The sequence below is a fragment of the Esox lucius genome, chromosome 23 (genome assembly GCF_011004845.1).
Source record: "Esox lucius isolate fEsoLuc1 chromosome 23, fEsoLuc1.pri, whole genome shotgun sequence".
Lineage (NCBI taxonomy): Eukaryota > Metazoa > Chordata > Actinopteri > Esociformes > Esocidae > Esox > Esox lucius.
This window is the reverse complement of record NC_047591.1, coordinates 16944260-16971631: the sequence shown is the minus strand read 5'-3', so window position 1 is coordinate 16971631 and position 27372 is coordinate 16944260. Positions and strand designations below refer to the sequence as shown.

The 27372-nt window shown below is 42.4% G+C and overlaps 1 long non-coding RNA gene across 1 annotated transcript; it reads left to right on the top strand.

The window, feature by feature from the left end:
* LOC109614949 lies at nt 1-27051 on the top strand. Its single transcript, XR_002195963.2, has 3 exons — nt 1-164; nt 26552-26673; nt 26765-27051. It is a non-coding gene; the product is annotated as an uncharacterized LOC109614949 (long non-coding RNA).
* Nucleotides 27052-27372: the final 321 nt, after the last annotated feature.

The following is a 27372-nucleotide window of genomic DNA, read 5'->3' as shown; positions in this document are numbered from 1 at the left end:
GCCTCCATACTTTCATACTACAGTATGTCCTCTTATCCTCCAATTTAACCCTCACAACTCTCTTTCAAAGCGCGCCGGAGAAACAGGGTTCACGGGATCTCTCCCAGACCGACTGGGGAACAAAGTGGTCGGGGCCAGGCAAGGATGAAGGCGGCATCGATCTGGTCAGTTTTTTCCGATAGTTCAGAAACTAGAATGTTTGATTAACACAATATTGAATGCAGGCTGCAAACGCTGCCAATCGACCATCAGTCTTGACACTCCACTGTCTGTACTCGTTCTGGACCAGTCAAGCAGCTCATATTTCCTAGGTGATCATATTTCCTAGGTGATTTCCTAGGTAAGCACACATTATTCCTGAGTGATTGGTCTGAAATGAAATATCAGAAAGAAATGTGCCTCTGAGCTCCAGAAATGCAATTTTCGCGATCTTTCGCCAGCGTGTAGGAAAGCTCAGAGTAAAGCCACTGCGTGTTAGTGATTAGCCAATATCCAAACCCTCCAGGCAATTATCCTCTGAGCTGTGAGGTATGATTGTATAGGTAGGCAGCAGGCAGGCAGAAGAGTGAGAGGAGAGGCGGGCAATCATTATGGATAAAAGGTTGTGTTGTCATGGAAAGGAAGTGTGTTTGTGTATTTTTGAGTTGTTGTGTATGTGTGTGTGTGTGTGTGTGTCTGTTTCTGCGTTATGTTCACTTTTGCCCAGTTCAGCAGTGTTGGTGGAAGAACCTGTCTCTGACGCTCTTATTGTGAAACCCTATGCTGTGATACATTCCCCATCAGACCGACGGCAGCCAGATGAACAGTGTTTTTGAGGTGTAAAGGGTCCATGGTAATACTCCAGGCTTTTGTCTGCAATAGTGTCTGATGGATTGGAGCATGGTAACGTGTTGGGTCATCTTCATTACCCACCGGAGGTCCTTCGGGTCGTGAACACAGCGGTTTGCTGTACCAGGCAGTGATGCAGTTGTGTGTGTGTGTGTGTGTGTGTGAGTATAGGATGTGCTTGGTCAGGCCAAAGAAGCGTGTTTCAGGTTCATTTGCGGTGAACACGGTTGCAGTATGGCAGCACCATATTGACACCGCTTGGTTTAGCTTGCCTTGACGCCACATTAATATAAACATGAATTACTTTTCCATGATTTTTCATGGATCATAGGTTATTCTGCCTCCCTCTCTTTGTATAGTGTATTTGTCTCTCATCTTGACCCAGACAGAGCACAAACATGGCATGTTCAGCCAGCGGAATGCCTGGAACCCAAACATGAGACAGTTCCAACATGAACCAATATGTCTTCCATGTCCAAAACTCACGACAGCATCCAATCGTTCTTATCTAGCCCAGAATGGGGCCCTGTGAGAGGCTTGAGTGAAGCCAGGGTAGATCAACCACCCACCACAACACCAGCACCACCTACCTACTGGATGAGAAACCTGGCCTCTCAAAACTAGAGTGAACAGAAAGAGAGAAAGATATAGCCTCCTTTCTATCGTGTTAGCTACAGACGTGTCCAACTCACATTCATGGAGGCTATTCATTTCTGATGAGGCGATAGCAGGAACATTCTATTGGTCACCACAGCAGAACCAGCGCCCAGTTCAGAAATCCCACCTGCATATTAGTCATTGAATTCTTCCTCCCTAGGTCCCATAGATGCGAATAATGAGACAAGTTAGTCATCCTCTATTCATATGCCCGGCATTAAAACACTTGAATGCAGATTTTCCTTTTGAATCTGGTCTACGTTGACTTCTGTTTTGGTCGATATATTGCGATGACTCATTGATTCTCTGGTAAATGTCTGGGTTGTGATGGAGATGAATACGATGGGTAGTTACGATGACAATCAAGAAAGGTCTTTGAGCTCTGATCTAATTGGTGTCGTGTCGGAGTGGGCAAAACATATGCAAACCCTGTGTTGAGACCCACAATAGGCACCACATGATATCGTTTCAGCCTTGTCTGCCGATCAGAACTGTACAAAATGGATCCTGAGCTCACCAACCATTTTGTGCAAGATCAAATAATGTTCACAGTATTTCGATGAATAATTTTGTCTTTTCAAAAACAATTGAAGATAACATATCGTAACTATCTTGTCGGGCAGAACTAACAAATGTGTTACTAGGTTACTAACCAGCATTGCTTGAACTGGACACCTGGATGGAGTGGATACCGAACATTTAAACATGCAGCCTGGTTCTAATCACTGGTTCTGTCCATGGAGAATAATAGGCTTTACAAAGCACTTAAAGCACTCTGAACATTACAGTTGGGGAAGTGAAAGTACTGGAGACTGGTGGATAGTATACTTATGGTTCGTAGTCACTAAGATACACACTAATTTGACAGTATTTGAACACCGTCGTATACCAAGGTCAATCTTCTTGAAAACACCACATTTACAGAAGCAGAATGTGGAGAGAGAGAGAAAAGGGAGGCATTGTGGAAGACGATGGGTGGGGGGGGGGGGGGGGTGGTATCCCCAGGCTATTGTTCTACAGAGGATGAGTCAATAACCCCAAAACACATGGAGTGGTGTATTCATATTTGATGTCTATTGATTCAGTCCAGACTGAAACTTTATATTAAATCCAATATACATACAGTCATCAGTAGCTTCCCTGAAACCTTTACATCACACCCTTCCCATAGCTCTGCCAGGGAGGATTATCAGGTGGAAAAGACAACAGACTGGACATATCGATCAACGTCTCAATTCAACTGGAGACTGAGATGCCTTTACTTATGCCTGTATATATATACATATCCCACACTTCCACGCTGATTCTCAAATTCCACTGTTCTTATATGTAATATAATTCAGAGAGACAGAGTTGAAGTGAACTGTCCACAGCTGTTCCAGGAATAAACAGACTAAATAAATAAAATTAGCATGTGACGGTGGACCAGTATTGTGTTTGTGCATTGGTGTGTGTTTTCTGTGTGTGTGATCCTAACAGATATTCCGTTGCATGTCAGAGATAACAGCTTGGGACAAGGGCGCTGAACTAGCAAGGGGATTGTACATGCGTGTTAGTGTGAGTCTGTGTGTATACGTAAGCGCGTGTCTACAGTACATGTGTGTCTGTGCGTGCGAGTGTTAGTGTGTGTGTCTATGTGTGCATGTATTTTTGTGTGTTTGTGCGGGGGATGGTCGTGATGAGAGGGGGTAGTAGATCATGATTTGGTTTAAAGGGAGATTAGACTAGATTAAGAGACAGTGGACAGAGTCAGATCCCCCTTTACACACACACAAAACACACACACACAACCCCAAACGGAGGCTCTTTATCCTGTTGGCCGTGGTCCAGCTTCACTTAAGAATGAGTGAGGCCATTTGGTCACGGGTGATTCCCGGTGTGATTGGTCGAACTCATGCTGACCCCCAGGGCCGTGACAAAGAGATGGCCACCGGAAGGTCTGTCGACTCATCGTACGCAGCCTTCCTCCTCTGCTCTCCCAAGTCTCACAAAGGAAACTCCTCCCCCCTCTTTCCCGCTAACACCCTTGGTCTATTGGTCTCTTTCTGTTTCTGTCCCTTTCTCTCGGTCTCTCTGTTCAACTGATCAAATGTTTGGTGAAAACAACCATTCAGTCAAACATTTGATTAGAAGGTGGAAGGTACAGTGGGGAGAACAAGTATTTGATACACTGCCGATTTTGCAGGTTTTCCCACTTACAAAGCATGTAGAGGTCTGTCATTTTTATCATAGGTACACTTCAACTGTGAGAGATGGAATCTAAAACAAAAATCCAGAAAATTTTGTCTGGCATACCCTGTGTCAAAGGTTAGGCGATGTGGTGGTTGTCTTATGGTTTGGGGATGCTTTGCCACCTCAGGACATGAACAACCTGGCGAGACTGAAAGAGACCAGAGTTCTGCGCTTCATCAGAAAATTCTAAAGGAGAATGTCAGGTAATCCAGTCGGGATCTAAAGCTGATGCCCATCTGGGTCATGCAGCTGAACAATGATCCAAACACACCAGCATAACTACACTGCAATAGCTTTGACAGCTCGAGTTCCCTTAATTTATTGCAAGGTCTTCCATAATTCAGCTAAAACGAATAAGCAGATATTAAAAGTTAATTGGAAAGAGTTCAAATAAGTTTTCATGGTGCTGTAAGTGTATATCCTGCCATGCACCACATTCAAACAGACAGATTAATCCAGACGTCATTAATATAATCAGATAATAATTAGATAATCTCAGAGAAGCTAAGCTCTCTGTTATATGCATAGCCTAACCCTAACAATGCCTCTTAATTACTCACTGAAATTCAGATGGCCAAAGTTGCTCGCTTGTGGGCCTGCCAGTGAAATCTAACAGGATGTTTTCCAGCCCTGAATATGAAAGTTACATTTAGAGTATAGAAATTCAAATCCAAGCACCGATGTGCATTGATGCCATTCATTTGTAAGAAGCTAACATTTGGTAGCCTAGACGACAAGCTAATATTAAATATAATATTTAATTATATTTCTCTATTAAACTTACCAGAGACACCAACATCCATCTGCCTCTATGCTGCATTTCTTTAGTTAAGATCTCTCTACATAAGTAGCGTCACATCGTAGAGCTCCAGGTAACCCACCACGGCCACTGTAAGCTTTGGCAATTTTCTTAATTGTATGTTTCAACCCAATTCTAAACCCTAAACCAGAATTAAAATTTTTCCAGGTGGGCAAAAATAGACCAAATTGTCAGGCTTTCTGGTGATTTATTGTCCCCGCGTATAGAGGAAAATCTGAATCCCAGACATGTATCCTCACACACAAACACAACCGCCAGCCCCTCAAACAAATGTACACGTTTCCTGCTGATCCAAACAAGTCTGGTGAAGCGACAATTATGAGGAGGAAGGCGTGTATTTATAGCTAGCTGTGAATACACTGCAGAATGAATAGTTGTCTGGCAAGGAGATTGTATTTAAAGCTCGGTGATGTCAACACAAGGTTGGCCAGTTGCCATGGTTCCTCCACACTGAGCAGACTGTTGGGTGGTGGGGGGAAGGCGAGGTCTTACAGACGGTGAGCACAGGCAGTGGAGGAGGAAGTGGTTAAACCAAGGACGGCAGTGACGAAGTAGAGACGGTGTGTTTTTTCAACCGCTGGCCGGCTGAAGGAGCCACCGGCTACAGACCGCAACCATCACCAAGTCTACGCCTGGAAAATAGATTTCAACCATTATTTAACCTGCATGAATCAGAGTCTACAGCTGACCACAGTTGGAACCCCTGTGATGGAACCAGACTGTTGGAACCCCTGTTATGGAACCAGACCGTTGGAACCCCTGTGATGGAACCAGACCGTTGGAACCCCTGTGATGGAACCAGACCGTTGCGCCGATCCAAGAGGAAAACCTATGGCCACATCAGAACAAATGGTCAAACCAAACATTCATAGGGAGCAATCAGAACAGTTAAAACGTTAAAACAAGTAATGAGTCATTTATCAGTGGACCTCTACCAGCATTTGACAGAGGAATCAATACGTTTAGCAGACTACTTGGACTGAATACATAGCTTAGCATAGAGTTTAAAAACACTGAACTTTATTGACAACTTTGATCTTGTCTCAGGGGGGCACAGGCACATTTTCAGAGGATGGTCTCCATCCCAACAGGGAAGGACAGAGACTTCTACTGGACAATTTTCTCTATTTACTCCATCACCCTTCTGGACCCCACCACACCACCACCTCTCTGACACATGGCCTCAGCTTCAGGTTAAACACTCCTTGCCTGCAGGACTGGACACTCTGAAGGATTAGCAGCCATCCAAACCAGATTCAGCACGTATTACAGCAGCATGGCTCCGTAGTAAAAGAGTCTGGGTGCTAAACTGGCCTGCCCGCAGTCCAGACCTGTCACCCATTGAAGACATTTGGCGCATTGTGTGACGAGGAATATGACAAAGGAGACCCTGAACTGTTGAGCAGCTATATCAAGCAAGAACTGGAAAACATTTTACTTTCAAAACTTCAGCAATTGGCCTCCTCAGTTCCCAAACACTTATAGAGCATTGTTAAAAGGAGTGGTGATGCAACACAGTGGTAAACATGCCCCTATCCCAACTTTTTTATATGTGTTGCTGGCATCAAATTTAAAATGGGCATGTATTTTTCCAAAAACAATACAATTTCTCAGTTTCAACATTTGATATGTTGTCTTTGTACTAAATTTAATTTAACATATGCGATAAATGATTTGCACATCATTGCATTATATTTTTATTAGCATTTTACGCAGCGTCACAACTGTTTTGGAAACAGGGTCGTGGAAACACAACGAACAATTAACAATTTCATACCAATTTCACATCAAGAAAAAACAACCATGAATTCTGTCATTAAGCACATGGAACTTGCTCTCCTAAAAGGTAGATCCCTATCAAACAAGTCATTTTTAATGAATTATCTACATATTTGTACCTATAAATTTGATTTCATGTTCTTAGACAAAATCAACAGCCCAGCAGTTCTTATGGAGACAGCCTTCCCAAATTATAATTTAATAGATGCTGTTGGAGCTAACAGGAAAGGGTAGCTGCCCTATTTGCCCTAAAAGTCCTAAGTAGCGGCCTCATTTAGTGACATCTATCAATGCAAGCAGATATCATTTTCATGTTTTGAATATCTATCAGCTGCTATTAACCATTTACAGGCCACCAAATCACTCTGCAAATTTCTTCGATGACCTCACAGAACTACTGTCAGTTACTTGCACTGACTTTGACTGTCCAATTATAACTGGTGATTTTAATATTCATGTGGATTATGTCAATGACAGTAGTGAGAAAGGACTCAATACCTCTTCAGACAAATTTGGACAATCGCAACAAATGAAAAGGCCCTTGCATAATCGAGGACACACCCTGTATCGAGTTATTGCTAAAGGTCTTATTGTCTCAAATGTTGCTGTAATTGCTTTATTTGATCATTTCTCTGTTGTCTTTGACATGTCTATTATTCCTGACATCCATATTTGATCAGATACTATTAAAAACTATACATCAATGAGAACACTAAATCACTGTTTATGAAGGTTCTCATTGTCACCAAAGTCATCGGACAACTGCACTTCCACTTTTATTGACTTTCTAGACACCTTTGTTTCTAAAGTTTCGAATGTTATTGATGATATTACACCTGCTTGGGCCAAAACTATTGCTGGCAAGCAAAAAGCACCTTGGGAAAATTCTACGTCTGTAAAGATCCACGAAGAGAGAGTGCCAAAAAGCTGAATGTTGAATAACAAAACTTCAGGTTGACAATGACATCTATAGAGGAACACTTCATTCTTACACTATAGTACTGAGAGGTGCTAGACAATAATTCTTATCTAACATCATGAACAAAAACATTAACAATGTACATACTTAATTTGCTACTGTTGATAGTTTAACAAAACCCAGCAAAATTACAGCACCAATAGCCACAGAGCTTGTTTCCACTGAGAAATGCAAAGAATTTGCTTCCTTTTTCAACAATAAAATTCAGGACATGAGAATTAGACAAGCGATTAAAAACACCACAACAATAAAAACAGTGACACCGCTACATTCACATGAAAGGAATTTGGTAAGCATGACACGGTTTAATACAATTGACCATACAACTATTATGGATACTGTAGAATATCTTAAGCTGTCCAGCTACTCCCTTGATGCTCTGCCTATAAACCTTTATGTTTTTAGCTGCTTGGCGATGGATCTGCTGCCAGTAGTTAACAGCTCCTTCCTGTCCGAAAACGGCAGTCGCTAAACCTCTGTTAAAAAAGCATAGCCTAGACCCTTGTGTAGCCAGCAACTACAGACCTTTTATAAATGTAGCCTTCTTAAGGATCGGAGCAACATGCATTACACTGTGAAAGTTTGCTAAAACTCTAGCTACCTAGCTAACCTCACACTGTTGTTAGTAATTGCCCTAGTGGTGTTAATGTGGCTAGCTACACAGATAAAGCAGACATGGCTAAAGTTACTGACTTTACATCTAACCAGCAGACATTGTTCGCACGTTTTGCTACTACTACTACTAGCTTCTAATAACGTCAGCTTGCCAGCAAGGACAATGTTACCTACCTAGAATAACCTCATACTTTTGTTAGTAATTTGCTATAACTATCTAATTATCTGGCAAAAACGATTGGCCAACTTTCTATGGTAAAAGTGGCAAGCTGCCATCTGTACATGCTATTTGCTTTGTTTACTAGCCCAGCTGGTAGTACTGTAATCGGAAAACATAACCATGGTGAGTTTAGACTAGTAGCTGTCATGGTTGAGGTTGTGGTAGGACACAGGTGCAGAGTCAAATAAATGTAGGTAATCCATGTTTAATCCACAAAAGGAAGACCAAGACCAAGACCAAGACCAAGACCAAGACCAAGACCAAGACCAAGACCAAGACCAAGACCAAGACCAAGACCAAGACCAAGACAGCAACCAGTGACATGGGCTATCCAATACACAGACAAAACCAAAATGAACCACAATGGTGTGGCAAAAAAGGGAACTTAAATAGAGTCCAACACCTGCCTCCAATTGGGGAGACTAAAAGGATTGGAGGTGGCTAGAGGTGCCACCTCCTGTCCTGTCCTGACTATGCCCCCAGCCCAGCGCAGAGATGGCTAGGGGCATAGCCAGGACATGACAGTAGCTTGCTATTCTCACATTTCTGTATTTATGCTACATCAGATACATTTCATAAATTAATTGTAGCTCATTCAGAATGCTGAATGAAAACTAAGAATGATGAAAACATTACACTAATTTTTAGGTCTCTGCACTGGCTCTCAGAATGTGACGAGGACTCGCGAGGGAGACGCACACTCTCTCTCCCGGCGTGGTGTTCGGCGTGCGTCGTCACCGGCACGCCACCCCTCCTCCCACGACACTGTCATGTCTTGTTATTGCACACACCTGGTGTCCATTCCCTCGTTAGGTAACCTATATTAGTTCCTGTGTTCCTGGGCATCTTTGTGAGGTATTGTTCAATGTTTGGTGTTGTGTACTAGTGCGCATTGTTGGCACACCTATTCTTTGCGCTTGGACGCTTCCCTTTCCTTGGGGTTATACGTGCTATTGATTCATATAAAGCATCACTACCTACCTTCCTGCAATTGGCTCCTTCCTTCCTTGGACACCATGACGACACCCACCTGACACTGAATCTCACAGAATATATTTTAAGAGACTGCTACTCGTTTATATATCACAGTTACATCTCAGACCTTCTCTCTCAGTATAAACCCTCTAGACCCCTCAGGTCATCAGGGTCTGGTCTGCTAACCTTTCTGAGAGTGAGGACAAAGACTGGTGAGGCAGCATTTAGTCATTATGTGGCACAGAGTTAGAACAAACTACCAGAAAACCTTGGACTTTTACCACTTTTAAATCTTGGCTAAAATCTTTGTTTTCTTCTGCCCACTTATTCATCTTTTAATTAACTTTCAGCCATCACAAATGTGATGCTTTTATTTGCATGCTTTGTCTTTTCTACTACATGTATCTCTATTATTTGTTTACTAATGAAAAGCACTTTGAACAAATATACTTGCCTTGCCAGATTCTGGAACACAGCTTAAGTACAAAAGGAATTGTTATCTTACAGTGTCATATCTAAACTTCTGTCTTCCCTCTGTCCTTGCCTGTGGTCATCTGGTGATTACAGGGAGGTTGTGGGGGAGGTCTTTGTTTGGGATCTCTCCCAGTCCACGGTCTGCTCAGCATCTCACTGATAATCCCTGTCTTCCTTAGCATGTAACGGTCTGGGAAATGTTTCCCGCTGAGGAGAATTCTCAGCTGGAATATTCCATGGATGGTGTCAAGGTATTGAGAAAACCGGGCCTGATCTTATTTATTCTGAACACCTAACCTGACCAGTACAAACTCCTGGCCCTGACTCCTCTATTCTAAACATTTATACTGATCAGTACAAACTCCTGGCCCTGACTCCTTCATTCTAAACATTTATACTGATCAGTACAAACTCCTGGCCCTGACTCCTTCATTCTAAACATTTATACTGATCAGTACAAACACCTGGCCCTGACTCCTTCATTCTAAACATTTAACCTGATCAGTACAAACTCCTGGCCTTGACTCCTGGAGTCCCATACCCAATCTTTAATTTATAAATAGTTTTCATTTGCAACAGCTGCGTTGTTTTTCAGTTAGTTAATTTTTTGTTTAACACAAATGGTCCCAATGTCCTTTCAGTGTTTTTAACATTTACACATTCACGCCCCGGGTGCCAGTTATAGTATTTATGTGGTGACACTCAAGCCTCTCCACCCAAAGCTCAGCCCAAGCTGCGGTTAAAACAGTTAAGAATGTTACAGTGTGAGCTTCTGCACATATGTAGATAAGACAGAATGAGCGTACAGCAGTTGAGAGGACGTGTATGGAAAACAACGGCAGCTGAAATTTAAACTGAGTCTCTATAAGAAACGACCTCCCTGGAAACAACCGGCCGACATATAAATGTCACTTCTACCAATGACATAATTATTCAACACAAACACAATTCATATTCAACGAGTAATCCTACCTTCATTTGCATCAGGCATGGTCTTTGTTGTCGGTCTAATGCGTAGCATATATTGCTATATAATAGTGTGTTATCCTATTATGGAAAGCATTCCTGATGGCTTTATGCAATGGCGTTATCTCAACTGACCAGGGGGGGTTTCACTGATGTAAAGGGCCAAAGAAATGAAGAGCTCACTCTGTGAGACCATTGAGACAGTCAGGGATGTGTGTGTGTGTGTGTGTGTGTGTGTAAATAAAACGACTCATCCCAACTACCCAATTAGCATCTTCATGTGGTTCACCTTAACACATACACACACACATACACACACACACACACACACACACAACCACACACACAACCACAAAGACAAACACACAGCTAAGGAAATTGTGGTGAAGAGCTGGCGTGAAGAGCAGACACACAGGGCCAGACATGGCCTCCATCCTGGGCTCTCAAAGTGACAAGCTGTTTCACATGGGATTACATCAGGCTACACAGGCTCTGGGTAGGATGGAGGGAGGGAGGGAATGCAGAATGAAGAAGGGAGGAAGACGTGTTGGACGAGGGAAGAAGGGAAGAATGGAGGATAGGAGGGGGGGAGAACTGGAGGATGGAGGAACAGATGGAGGGATAGAGGATTTGGGGAGGACGACTGAGGGAAATGGAGGACATGGGTGATAGAGAAATGGAGGGAGGGGTAAAGGACTGGGGGATGGATGAAGAGATGGAGGGAGGTAGAACTGAAGGGAAGGAGAGATGGGGGTATACTGTAATGAGATGGCAGGAGGGATGGAGTATGGCGGGACTTGGAGGACTGGGGTTATAGAGAGATGGAAGGAGAGATGGGGTTTACTGTAATGAGATGGCAGGAGGGATGGAGTATGGTGGGACTTGGAGGACTGGGGTTATAGAGAGATGGAAGGAGAGATGGGGGTTTACTGTAATGAGATGGCAGGAGGGATGGAGTATGGTGGGACTTGGAGGACTGGGGTTATAGAGAGATGAAAGGAGAGCTGGAGAACAGAGGTGGTGGAAGGAGGAAATGACTGACATTACAGTCATATCGCCCAGGAGGTGTTCCCTCAGACCTATTCAAGGCCGGATGGAGGAAAAGACAAAAGGAGCAGGAGAGAGTCTACTACAGCTGAGGGACAGTTTGATGCCCATTAAATTATTAACAGCTATTCTCGTCATACTAACTACAAAGTTATGGAGGCAAAATAAATATTTCGGATTACAGTATTATGTTTGTTTATGCATGCGCCTTCATGAAATTAAAAGGTATGTAGATCTGTTTCTATGCACGTCTACAAGAAAATAGAGAAAACCTCATCATGTGTGTTGCACAGTCACTAAATATAAATATATTTCTCCCCTACAAACAAAACATTCCTCTCAGATGGAGACATGGAACTACGAAGAAATTATTAACAAGAGCTCCATATTGTTTGATTTTAATGACGCTAGTTAAATGGACATTTATTATTTGTGATTTAAAGGGAGGAATTACGATAAAGTGCCTTTGTCAAGGACACATCGTCCAAGGTATCACCTGGTTGGCTCAAGCTTTCGTTTGTACTAAAAATGTGAGTCAGATGATATTTATACACACACACACACTCTTAATGTGGAGAGTGGTGATGGTTAATTACTGTATAGGATTTCACTGTGGGCATGGAGTGTCTAGGGTCAGAAAGCTAGGCTATATACCCGAGGTTATGTCAGAATGCATTACCCATCATTATCATTAAAGGCAAAAATACAGAACACACCCACACACACACAGTGCCCACCCACTCAAGGCCTATGGTCAAGAAATCCAATGAAATTCTCTGAAAGAACTAGCCAAGCACACAGACACGCACACAACACTCACAGATTTTTTTAAGTCAGGGGCTAATCCACTGACCTGTGTTTAAATGTACAGGAGAGGAATAGTCGAACAGACCAAAGAGAAAACTGTGAGGATGAACTTGCAGAGATGAGACACAAAAGCCCTGGCCACAAATGCATGTGCTTCACTGCTCTGGGTTGGACAGAGAAGCAATACCGTGAAAAGGGGGGGGGGGTGTACACAAGCAACCGGGTGTGCATCCTTGCAATGTGCGTGTGAGAGAGAGTTTGCCTGATCTGATGCAAATGGAGAGTTAAGTAACAAGATTATCACCACAGACCAGACCACAGACCAGACCACAGACCAGACCACAGACACTCCCATGCCAAAACACAGGGGCCCTTTTAGTCGGTTTGTGTTGACGAAGACAAGCTCATATTGTGCGGCTCTGCTTCATCTAGCTCTATATATGCAGAAAAGAGATATTTTCTGAACTTTTTTTTTACAAAGATGACACACACCCATTCATTCACTTATTCACTCCCCTACTCACATTATAAATCATTTGCTAAAGGACTAAAATGTCAAGTGTAAGTAATTATTTTCTGTGTAAATGTGTGTCAGTGGCTAGGAAAGGCGAGATGAGACCCATGAATTGACCCAAAGCGTTCCTTTATGCGAAGCTGCAAGTCCAGACATGACATTATTGTCTAGACAGGCCCAATTTTAACCAGTAGACCTGGCACGCCCCTTACCTCGCTTGACTTGGAGACAAATTTGAAATGAAATTTGTTATACCTTCACCCAAGGTAATTTGCCCTGTTAGGTCGGCTAAAAAAGCTACTTCTCTGTCACACTTTCAAGTGGGAGAAGTCAAATTAAATGTAATTGTAGAGTGTCATAAAACAACAGGCGCAAATCACCTGCGTAGCTAAAAAGAGAAAGCAACGTAGAAACCAGTGACTAGGCACCAGGCAAGCCTAGTTCAGCCAGCCCACAATTACAAGGGATGAATTTTGTTGTACCTGGATGGTTTCAATCTGCAGTTTTCTATGTGGCAGACTTTGTCTTTGACCATTACATTATTTAAACAGCGGGTTGTGTTGAACGTGATAAGTGTCTAACTGTTGTGCAAAGGCAAAAGGCCGTAACTTCAGTTTTGGTTGAGAATGAGTTACTGTCATTTTTGGAAAATAAAATACCTGCTTTATCGTGTGGACAAATACCCTGAGTCAGTAATTGTGTTTTTAGGAGATAGTGTGGTCGTCTTTGCCGTAACTTCCAAAAGGCCTAAAGAAGCCGAGGCAGAATCCTGTAACATCAGTTACGGTTCCTTGTCTTTGTTTTGCTGCACTCCCAAACACACAAATTGCTGCACATCCGTGTGATTACTGTTTACCGCGCTGAAGTTACGGTGTTAGGCTCATCCACCCTTAGGCTGAAGATACACCTACAAGCCGCAAAACACCACCGCTGCGCGAAAGGGGATGCTTGGCATGTTGGCGCTAATGAACCTTTTACGTTCAAGTCACCACCACAAATTGTATAGAAATGGGATATAAGCGTGTTGATTTGGCGGAATGTTCAGTTGAGTTTGATGCTTTGAACGTAAATGCAACTTTTACCTCAGCCATTACCTTTTTGCTGAAATAACGTGGACGACAGAACGTTTATTAACGGAACAAAAGTGTACTCATGTACAAAGATTACAGTAGAAGGTCGTCCATACAATAACAGTTGAATAGCTAATCACTACACTATGTTAACTACACTATGTAAATCTAAATCAAAAGCAGTAGGTTAGTTGTATGTGCAGTTCGTCCATTGTAATATAATCATAAACAGTTTTAATTTAGACTTCCTGTAATGTAGCTATTGAAGCTCATAGCCAGCAAATGTTTAGTCTGAACAAATCCTAATTTGTTTTGTCTGTGGAGAGCATTGAACCCAGGTTGACTACATGGCAGTCCGCATCTCTAACCACTGTGCTATTTACCAATGGGAAGTCAGTCAGGCAGTCACTCACTCATTCACTCAGAGGCAGAACAACAAATGTGTTCACTTTGTCAGCTCTGAGATTTGACCTTGCAACCTTTCAGTTACAGTTCAAATGTTCTAACCACCAATAAGACAACCTGCCACCCCCAAATAAATAATCAACAATAGCAAAATAAAATAACAGAGGGTACCAGTACATGATATTTGAGGTTTATGTAAATATACTTAGCGGGTATAACGTGACTAGGCAGCATTTAACAAAGCTTCAAAGCAAGAAACCATGCATACTGCATGGTTACCTGCCATCAAAGCATCTGGCTCCAAAGATCCTCTGTTGGAGGCTTTAATAATCTTACATATTTCATCTGTCTTTGTGGTTTGTTCAGTTGAATATTCATTTCAGGATCTTTAGCATACCAAATTTGTACCATATGTAAATTATTGAATCTGTAACAGATAATCCGAATTGCAAAACATGTTGCAGGTTGTAATGTATCCCCAATGTGTGAAGAGTTTAAGTGTGTGTGTCATCAGTAAAAATGTCTATGCAGCACGTTACGTGTACATTTTCTGGATAACAGGGACCTTGTACAATCAGCATCAATAATCATCTGCTCATTTGACGATAGTGTTTTGCACTGCCATCCAGTTGTGGGACAACAGGCATTACAGGACTAGTGAATCACACATAGGAGCCTGTGTTTAGGGTCAGCATGGTGAATGTCCTCACAACCAGGGGAGGCCCATCAGGAAGTGGTTACGGGTGTGACTGCTTGATAGTCATTCAGCCAGGTCGCTACGACGGTTATATTTACACCCGTGTTTCCAAAGACGTTGGGATGCTGCGTAAAGTGCAAATAAAAACAGAATGCAATGATGTGCAAATCATTCATCCCAATATTTAATTGAAAATAGCAGACCAGATTTGTGCTTGGAAATACACGTCACTGGTACGCCCTCTTGGAGTTGTCCCTGTGTCTCCTGGGCTATGATGCATGTTCTGAAGCTACACTGACCCCCGGTGATACTGCCACAGACAGAGTACAGAATCATCAGACACTAGAACAGCCAGAACCCTCCAGCTCCAACCCCTCAAATTTACCATCTGAATCTTTCCTTCTCGGTTTGGGTGTCTTGGCCCCTTACGAGCAAGAGAGATTCTCTCAATGCTGTCCCTTGTTGCTCAATTGTTAGGACACAGTGCTTAGAATGCTTCGATGTTCGATTCCAATGGGGGGACCAGAATTTAAAAAAGTATTAAAAGACATGAGAACTCAGGACTATAAATTGCGCTGGATTAGCTAAATGACTAAAATGTAAAACCTCATTGCGAGCAGAGTGATTTGAATGAATGCCAAGGACATCAAAGACTATTCTTAGGGTCTCTCGGTGGGAAAGGCTTCTTAGATATTATTGCATATTTTTCAATATGTTACCAGCCTTTGGGATGTGGATTTCAAGCAAAATATTAATGTTGGTATAAAACTGACAGGTCCACATAAGGAGAGACGTTTAGTTACTGGGGTTTCGAGAGTTCAAGGTTCATTTTATAGCCAACTGTGTGTTTCAACTGTCAACCGTGACCTGTTCACCGGGTGACGTGCTTGCATAAGACGCATTACCTCCCACTTACACACATGCACGCATGGCCTACCGAACTGCATGCACAGAGAGGATCCTACACGTTGCAAATCGCAGCAGTTCAGCTGTGAGTTTCACGAGGCGACGACCAGAGTGTCTAATGTCCCACAGTGTAACCAAGGCTGTCTGTTTATCTTCAAAGACCCGACATTATGACAGGGGACAGGCCCTCTCCCTAATCCCTGACTCACTTCCAATACGCGTTACTGCAGCCACACCACCAGTGCCAACACTTGTAGATGGGTGTCTAGGTATGTGTGTGTGTATTTGTGTGTGTGTGAGCCCGAAAGCGTGCGCTTGTGTGTGACCGAGGGGCTCAGACTCGACTGCTAAATCCACTTCATGAGGCAGAGTTCTTTTACACTAGGATTCACATTCAAAGGGTGAAACAATTTAGCCCAAAGTAGGAATTGCTTTACTAGTTAAAAAATAATTCACTTGATGCTAGATGATTCCTCACACCGAAAGGAAACTAATCCACGGTTCAGTTTTCTCAGCCATTACAAACTCTTACCAAATTCAGCCACCATTTTCAAAAAATTGATCGTAAGTAATCAGGGCGTGAGCATGTTTCTTGTTTTCAGTGGGGCTGCTGATCCGTCTTTTCTTTGGAGAATAAGTAGAACTTACTTTACCTCATTTTTCTCCACAATCTTGTGATATCAAATACATGACTAAGGATCTGCAAGCAGCAGGACCTCATGCAGAAGCTCCCAGTATACTCTGGACAGTCGATGTCAAGATATACAGCTCCGGAAAAAATTAAGAGACCACTGCACCTTTTTCTTTCCTTTCCAAAAAAGTTGAAAAGGAAAGTTTTGAGTGAGGAACATAAGTGTCCAATTTGCGGTGGTCTCTTAATTCTAACTCTTCTGTAAAAAAAAATCCGGAGCTGTGCAATACGTGAACAAAATGGGATGCTGTAACAGCTGGCCTGTGCCGTGCCTGCTGTTATATTTCTATGTACAGTGTGTTTTGCTTCTGTTTCTTCTGTTTCTATGTTCTTTTTTCACCTGCGTCTTGTTCATTCCTCGTTATCTCTCTGTTTAGATTCCCCAGTTCCCTGTGTTTGGTGTTGGTCATTGTTTTATTGTAATGTAGCCATTAGAGTGTTTGGTTTTAAGCCTGTGATTATTGTGCCTGGTTATTAAAAGACCTTGTTCACCATTTCGGCGCATCGGTCCAGCCGTACCTCACACGTTACATATCCTCACATGCAACAAGCTTCTGGAACTTCATACTGTTTTCTAAAGGTCAGAGGAAAGACAGACCCACAGACAATATTCGGTGCGATTTGACTGCTAAATTATAAGGTATTGTTTTTGTGGATTTTTTATTATTTCATTCATTTTTTTACATCTTGCTTCATTAACACAACCCTCAAAGATGCATTACAGCAATTCTTGGCCACCAGTTGTATAAGGGGTTGAGTAAAAAAGGATCCCTAAAAATATTCACTATGTTATGCATGTGCTGAAACTTGGAATTGCATGGCTAACTAAGGTATGGTAGGTTCTACTTTATGCAGTATAACTGCATCTTTAATACATCGAACAATACAATGTGATATCGTCATGGCTCCTTTACCGTTATTCAACCGTACCACTTCCAAGGCTTGTTATGCAACACTAATGGACTGAAATAGTTTAAAGATGAGTGACAAACTCAGTCATGGTAATTTAATGTCAGAACAGGCCTTCAAATACGCATTGATGCATCAGCTTCAATTCATCATTCTTATCTGATGTTTATACCGGCAACGCATTTTACAGTGAAGTCAGACCCACAGGACAACCAAGATTTTGTTCGACTAATGTGGATTGATGACCGTTGTTGACCGTTTAGGGAGTACAATCTATTGATCAGTTTGACAAACTATTGGTCAGACATGGTTTTACTGTAGTACAGGCCCCTGATAATTGTGGATATTTATCAGGACAAATGGATTTAAAAATCTAAACACAGAGTCGTCTTTGCTGGTCTCTCTGTGTAGATGGTTTAGGGGGAAATGTGTAAAAACAATTCATTTGACTGTTTTTTGGTCAGGATTTTTGAAGGTGGGATAAAATTTAACAACAATTTATGAATTGCAAGGAAAGTAATACTTTAGATCTGTGTTTCTCCAGGTGATGTGCGGTCCTTAACCCGTAAAACACATTGTTATGTCATACATAACGCATAATCCATATAGCCATAACAATAATGTCTATTTATACATAACATCTTCATATCCATTTATACAAAATATATAGATGATGCATTAGTCAGCAGCAGATGGACATTACCGTAAATGAATACAACAAACACCATTACATTATAGTAATCCTTTAAATGTGTTATACATGAGTTAGAGGTAGCACTGAAAATATTGCATAGCTTCAGTAAGACCGCCCCCCCCCCCCCCCCCCCACACACACACACACACATGTCCATACAAAGAACACAAACAATGTCCATACAAAGAACACAAACCATGTCCTAACAAGCCAAACAAACCATGTCCTTACAAATCACACAAACCATGTCTTGACAAACCAAGAAGAATACTTAAATCACACAAAACATGTTTTGACAAAACCATATCAACCACAATAAATATTATCAACCACAATAAATATTTCCTGACAAATAAAGGGAATGGGAAATGGGAAAACAAAAGATAAGATAGGTTAAACCAGTTAAATGACGCAACAACAACATTTTTACCAAAGGCTTTTGTCCAAATGATAAATCCTCTGATAAATCGTGTGTTCATTGAATAGATGCTCTTTCCCCCGCCCTCCTTATTCCAGTGTTATGATTGGCCTTTCGTAGTGTCTGTACGTGGTACAGGAAACGCAGCTGTGCCAGTCCAGCATCGGAGTGTATCTGATACTACAGTAGTGACCTTTCCGTAGCGCTGTGGCCAGGATTGAGAGAATTTGTTTGCGAAGACAACACCATTCGTCAGAGTCAAGCGGTAAAACTACAAGCCCCTGTCCTTTCTCAGTCCCTGGCCCTGCATCTCCAGCTGTTTCAGTATATTACGGATTTTGTGTCCATGGGTAAAGAAGTGAATGCTGTGACTGGTGTATTTCCTGTCTCAGACAATGACTGGAATGATATCCATTCTTCTTTGGGAAGTGCGGTACTTGAGGCTGTTGGTTGGGTATGAGGAATAGGCTGTCAGCACGGATGCAGCCAGTCTTTGGGAGTGCTAGAAATGTATGTAGTTGTTACCTGGTCAACATTCAATGCAGTTCTATCTATCTGTGTTTAATGAAAGATACTTGAAACTTGCACTTGCCATTAGTCAGGTTTAACTACATTATTACTATGTAATTACTATACACAGTCTCACTGTTCCACAGGTTAAAACCCAAACTTAGAAACAAAAGCTTCAATGTAGGCTAAATATTTTTAAGTTAAGCTTTAGAAAGTGTTACATTTTACGTGTGGCCTTGAACACAGCCCACCAGAATTCAAATGTCAGATTTAGGCAACAAACCAAAAAATTCCACTTCATTCATCGAATGGCAGATGCAAGAAAAAGGCAGAGGCCATTCGATGATTTTTATCAAACATCAAAAAGTGTCCAGTGGGAATCAAATCCCAACCTTTAATGCTTGGTTCCGAGGTAGGAAGTGATGTGATGATGTGATAATGTGATAATGACCGTCTGACCGGCTGTGTGTGTGTGAGAGTGATAATGACTGTCTGGTTCACTTTGCGAATCGACTCTTCAATTCGAAATGTCACCAGTCGTAGTGTGTGTGATTGTGTGTGTGTGTGTGTGTGTGTGTGTGTGTGGGTCTGCCCCAGCAGTAGGAGGTCCGGGGGCATTCAGTGGACCCACCACTTCTCCATACAATATGGAGAAGCTCCCTCCACCTGTCTACTGGATTGGGGGCACACACTCAACCGTGAGTGACTTTGACAGCGTGACGATGGCCGAGGTGGTGTGGCGAAGCAGCCGCGCCACCATGGCGTGTAGGAGGAGGGTGTGACACGCCCTGACAGACACCCGGCTGAGCACTTCGTCCTCCTGCCGTCGAATGCAATCAGCCGGCTTTACATCATAGAATGTGGGGTCGGCGGGGGGGGGTAAATGCAATTAATTCATTATTGATACTGTCACGTGCACCTGAGACAATGCGGCTTATGATCAAAATCAATCAATCAAAATGTATTTATAAAGCGCTTTTTACAACAGCAGTTGTCACAAAGTGCTTTACAGAGACACCCGGCCTTAAACCCCAAGGAGCAAACAACAGCAGTGTTGAATTTCAGTGGCTAGGAAAAACTCCCTAAGAAGGTCGAATTGATCTTATAATAGGTTGAATAACATGGTTAGCACAGTGTTGTCTGATGCTGCACTCGAACTTGAATCTGTAAAGAGTCAGTGCCTATCCACAGGAAAAGATACAGCAGGATACACTAACAAAACTGTCAATGGAATTTGTACAAAACTGTCTTTGGTGAAGGACTAAGAACATTTCTCACGGATAAACCAATGGGAGGCGTGTGTCTTCCGCTAATCTGCATATGGTAATGAGCAAATGGCGATGTAAAAGTGAAAAAGCGGCCGAACGCGGTGTTGCCGGATTGATGGACGGTGGAGGGAATGCGTGGGAGAGGGGAATGCGCTGGTTCCTCCATAGAGCCGTCCCTTACCTTCCTGCAACGTGGAATTACATCACATTGGCCGTGAGTGTGACTCGATGTGTGTGTGCACGTGTGCGTGTGTGCGATAGGAGGGCGATGGGTTGTACTGTTTTGTGTGAGAGTGAGAAAGAATGTGTGTTTGGGTGTAACTGCATGCTTTTGCTACCGTGTACGTGGGTGGGGATGAGCGTGTGCGTGCGTATGAATGTACATGCATGCGCAACACATGTGTCTGTGCGTCTCTGTGTGTGAATGTTGATCCTCCCGGGAGAACACAGGGCAGGTATGTTTGTTATTTCGCAAAGACAACATTGCATGTTCACTGACGTTGCGCTCAGGGGCAGGATTGAAATGATTGCCAGTGAATGTGGCTTTCGTTGCCGTGCGTCCCGCGTTCTCCCGCGTTCTCCCGCGCTCTCCCGCGCTCTCCCGCGCTCTCCCGCGCTCTCCCGCGCTCTCCCGCGCTCTCCCGCGTCACACCTTTGTGCTGTGTGAATGGCTTGGCTGGGTGAGGAGAAAGAACACAGACTGTCGTGTTAAAACGCCTTTTAGAAGAATTCTGAAAAATCGTTGAAACTGTCCCTTCGGGACAATCACTTGTAGTCGAGAGATTCTTTTGACCACAGACGTGCGGAATTTACCACAGAATCTTGGAATGAGGACTTCACTCCTTTCATACCACCCTTGATTTGGTAATGTGTGCCTCAGCAGCTATTTGAGGCACGAGGCTCAGAGACACTTAGGCTTTTGTAATGTGCAATCATTATTCACCCCGCTTTTTGAAGGCTGATAAACAAAATATTTTGAATTTGCTTTTACTGGAATGTGACGCGCTTATTTCTGGAAGTCATAATTATCAGTTCGTCGAGTCAACAGATCTTTTATCCAGTTCCATCATGGCATATCACCTGTGCTTTGTGTTGGAACGACCGGGCGCAACCTGATGGAAACTCATAAGAGGGAACGTTGAAGGACGTGACTCACAAACAAACAGACCAGCAGACTGTTCTTTCTAAAATCATCAAACATGCACACAAACACAAACAGCATCTGTTGCTAAATGAAAATATACCTGGGGAAGGCTGTGCAATTGTTATTCAGCAACAAATAACTTCAACATTTCACCCACACTTGGAGGAAAACCATAGAGTCAAATGGATTTTTGTAAACCGTAATTCCCTACTTATTTGACAGTCAAAGAGCATAATTCATACAAGCACACAAGGGACTGCACGCTACATCTGGATTTAAAGAATTACACAAGGTGAAAGGGGCCAATTGAAGGACTTAGAAGCATGTTTCCATGCCAACGGCCAGCTTTCTCTGAGCATCAGCTAATGAAGTGTGTTGTGGTTAGGCATGGTTTAGGAGAATCTACCTGAGGCGTCTACCTCCTCTGTACAACATGAGTTGTGTCTGTGCCACACACACACACACAAATGGAAAGTGTGCATGCCCACACACTCACGCAAGCACTCACGCAAGCACTCACGCAAGCACTCACGCAAGCACGCACACATATACACACACACCTAGCCGCCATGAGTGAATACATGCTAATCAGTTCAAGTTCTTACGAGTCATGCGCACTGTGTACACACACATCAAACCACACAGAGGAAGTATTGTCAATTCACTCGTCAAATTCATTCGGAGGGGGGGATCTTTATGTGTGTCAAACCTGGTCTTACTGTGAAGCTGTCTGAGTCCCCAGTGCATGAAGCCTGTCTCTGGTTCCAAACACACACTCAGAGGAGCCACGGAGGCCCACGCAGGGAGCTCCAATGGAGAATCAACCCCCCACTGCTCCCACAGGTCAAAGCCCCAACTCAGACCTGTCACTTTCCACCTGGGTGATGGGGACCCCAGTTCATAATGGAACTCACACTGCATTATGGTTATTTATCATGGTTTATTTTTTATGGATATAAATGGTTTGCAAAGCAATGCCCAGTACTGTCGTTTCAATATAGTGCATTTTTATGGAAAAATTTTAGGACTAATCCAAGGAAAACGTGCAAGGAAAGGCAGGTTTGAAGGGAAATGTATAGGGCAAAAGGCCCAACTGGGGAATGTTTTGCTTGCATGGCTGGGCCATGAAAATAAGCTACATTTATTTTCCTGTATTGGACTGTTACCATTTAAGAAAACAAAAGGTTCAGACGGGACCCGTGTGTTCATTCATTTTGGCATCAAAGCTAAGAGGTCAACAGAGGTGTGTTTAGAGAAATCCCTGGTTCCCAGAGTGTTGTGCCAGCCATTACACATTAACAAAACACAGGGGGCGGCCAAGTTCAAGTCCTTCTGACTCCGTTGCTTTTCTCCAGCCTCAGGTTCATTAGCCTGCTCACTTCTCCAGTAAAGAATTACCATAGCAATCAACATTGTCGTCACACCCCCTGTCCTTGTGCATTCTGGTTGTTTTGGACAGGTGCAGTGGCAGATCACTGCAGTACAGCAGCCAACGATGTCAACCATCTCGGGAGTGAAGTGGCGACTCAAACGGAACCGGCACAGATCCTGCCATTACACCCGTTATATTCTCCTTTCATCTTTCCAGTGTGGCCTCTCACCCTCATAACTTACCACACAGCTTAATCAAAGAAACACACACCCATTGACACAATGGCAAAAATGCACACACGCAGTCACAAGTACACACACATTTCAAGAATTGTGTCGTGTAGTTTGTCTTGTGCATCCTATAAATATTTTTTTCCAATTCCAATATGTAACGCCACACTACTAAGTCATACCTCTCACCACACTACTAAGTCATATCTCTCACCACACTACTAAGTCATATCTCTCACCACACTACTAAGTCATATCTCTCACCACACTACTAAGTCATATCTCTCACCACATTACTAAGTCATATCTCTCACCACACTACTAAGTCATACCTCTCACCACACTACTAAGTCATATCTCTCACCACACTACTAAGTCATATCTCTCACCACACTACTAAGTCATATCTCTCACCACATTACTAAGTCATATCTCTCACCACACTACTAAGTCATACCTCTCACCACACTACTAAGTCATACCTCTCACCACACTACTAAGTCATACCTCTCACCACACTACTAAGTCATACCTCTCACCACACTACTAAGTCATACCTCTCACCACACTACTAAGTCATACCTCTCACCACACTACTAAGTCATATCTCTCACCACACTACTAAGTCATATCTCTCCCAGTTCCATCCATTTACTACAAATCATACATGGTTGGCTCCCTCATCCCTTGAACCTTAAATTCCCAGAGTGCAAAAGCATAGTGAGTGTAAATGCCATTTTAGCATTAGGGCTATGCTTATAATAAGCCCAAAGCATACATTTACTCAAATCATTGCTAGGGTTTTTACCGCAAACAAATATTGTCTTGGTTCCATGGCATTTAAAAAATATCTAAAATGAATGACAGAAATCTGGAATTATTTTCTTTTTCAAACTGAAAATCCAAGGCTAGATAATAATGACATACTGGAGGTCAAAGGCACATTTGTTTTATTTCATTTTGTTTTGAATCAATTATTGTGTCTTAGTGTTTTGCAGATTGCTCAATCCCACTAGTGGCTTGTAGATATGGTTGTCCTTGTACAACAAAGCCATTAGACTTGGTCTCAACAATGTTCCAATCTGCCACAAAATTGGCAGATAGCAGGAAGACCCATTTTATCTGGCTTTGCAAAGACTACAGATGTAAAGACTAATTCTTTGTAAAATTGTGTTCACACACTCGAAAGTGGGTTTTTCAAACCACAGGCAATGGTAGTTTTTACAGATTCTCTAGAGATTGAGAAATAATGACTGCTTTTCATCACTTCAAATCGCTATGAAATAGTAAGAGAATCTTTAAATAGGAACTGTGAATATTGTGGTAAACTTACAGTAACTCACGAAAGTGAGTACACCCCTCACATTTTTGTAAATATTTGATTATATCCGTTCATGTGACAACACTGAAGAAATGACACTTTGCTACAATGTAAAGTAGTGAGTGTACAGCTTGTATAACAGAGTAAATTTGCTGTTGCCTCAAAATAACTCAACACACAGCCATTCATGTCTAAACCGCTGGCAACAAAAGTGAGTACACCCTTAAGGGAAAATGTCCAAATTGGGCCCAAAGTGTCAATATTTTGTGTGGCCACAATTATTTTCCAGCACTGCCTTAAGGCAATATTTACCAATATTTTGGCCACACAAAATATTGACATTTTGGGCCCAATTTGGACATTTTCACTTAGGGGTGTACTCACTTTTGCTGCCAGCGGTTTAGACATTAATGGCTGTGTGTTGAGTTATTTTGAGGGGACAGCAAATTTACACTGTTATACAAGCTGTACACTCACTACTTTACATTGTAGCAAAGTGTCATTTCTTCAGTGTTGTCACATGAAATTATATATTCTAATATTTACAAAAATGTGAGGGGTGTACTCACTTTCGTGAGTTACTGTACATTCAGAAAACTAGAATACAGGTAAATAAAGCAACATTTAAATTTGACTTTAAATCATGTGGCCTTCACATTTTACCATTAAAATAAATGATACATTTCAATTAATTACATACAGTAGATCATATGACCATTCACTCATTATCTATTTTGTTCTTAACACAAGGTTGTTAGATAAATCTATCCAGAGTTTAGAAATACAACAGTTTGATTCACCTGCAATGTATGTGTAATGAATGACTGTTTAGAAACATTGACCAAGGGGACGTAAAGCATTTCAACAACGGGTGCTATAAATCTAACTAATGTAATCAGTGTACATGGAAAATAAGTTCAAAAATCAGTTCAGAAGATCAACTTCAGTAGAACACGCTGGGAAACATGATAATGATGGCCATTTGAGATCTGTTAATCAACACCAACAACACTGGTGTTCTTTTACAAGGGACTAGGGTTCATCTGTGTCCGAGGCACTGCCCCTGGGTGTGTAACTCATGGGATCATTGCTTACCCGTTCCACTGGTCCAAAATCCTCCTCAGGAAAATGGCAGACGGGCCCATACAGGTCAATCATGACCAGAAAACCAGCCACCTGAACAGTTTCAGTGCTACTGCCCGCAGCGACCATCCATCTGTTCCACAGAGACTGACGGGGCTGCGCTCATCACATCAAATCACTTCCAAACTGTCCACTGTCAACTAAAGAGTGGCACTGCACTGCAGCCAAAACTCAGTCCATCTTAGATGAACGTATAGTATGAATTTTCAGCGCTTAACGACTACGCTTACAGAAAATTGCAACAACGTCCACGCTTGCGTATTTAAACTATTTCAGCCAAAGCCGTAGCATGTAGCGCAGGCTACACGCGGCAGTTTAACACCATCTGCTCGGGAAATTTGTTCACTGTACATCATTCAAAACAGCCCTGTAGCCTACTACCATCTGCTCGGGAAATGTGTTCACTGTTCAAAACAACGCTGGAGACTACAACATCAAAGTCAAGGATATATACGCAAAGTGCATACGAGTCAAGACTGATTGTGTCCAAACCTATGCAGAATTATGCTACACGGACGCTTTTGACGGCAAAACCGGAAGTTATTGCTGTGTTTGAACGCAGTGTCCTGGTCTTGCAGTGATGTTACACTATGCTGTTATATTGGGTGATGTTAACAACACCAATTATGTTAACAACTTTTTAAAAAGCAACAGGACATGTGCACTGACAATATTCCCGTGTAGGCTGCTACAACTGTTGCGTATTCTAACAGATACCAATGAATCCCATTAATGTCTTCCACTGGATTCATCTGCCAAGTCATACATGTAAATGAGGGTCTTTGTTTTTCATGTAAGGATCACAATAAGACAGTTTAACCTTTCAACGTTGTCAGTAAAACGCCGTCCTCTTCCCGCAGTAACAATCTTCCCGTCTGTCTCAAGTCAGATGTCCCCCAGCGACAATAAAACCCAATCAATCTGGCCAAGGGACAATTTTACTTCATTCAACATCAAATTAGAGGTTTCCTGTAAGCACACGGTAATCCATTGTTCACAGATAATCAATTTGAAGAGCGCCTGTTCAATAAATGAACATTTTAATGGTAAATGAGTGTGATGTGTGCCTCCAGATAGCCAATGAGATGTGATCTACTGGAGGCCTGCCTTCACTGTGAATAATGGGTGGCAGGAAATTAGAGGCCTTCTTCCGCTTGCAACCTTATCTACTGGTTATCCTCTTCTTCATCAGCACAAGAAGATTACACAGGGGGCAAAGAGCAAAGAGAAAGAAAAAGGAACAGAATTCAGATTTGAAGATATTTAGATGATGATTTCTTTATTTTGCTCTTTCTGAGTAATGGGATTCATTTGTTGCATTCTACTGAATTAAACTCCGCCTTGGGCGCATGTATGCTTATTCAATGTGTTTCATATTCTGTGAGTGTGTGTATTACTGAGCGTCATAGTAGAAACATGCGGTCTGCATATACCACAAAAAGAGAGAGCAGTGCTCTGGGCCATGTGCTGTGACACATACATGCATGCACAAACACATACACACATTCAAATGGACGCACAAACATATGTTTTATTGCACTCACACACACATACACACACACACACTGACACACCTTCACACTTGCAGCTTAATATAGCCACTGAGACAGAACCAGTGGTACTGGTCAAGGCGTCCGACCCCCCACAGCCCTCGGGGTGATGCGATGTGACATGTCGAATG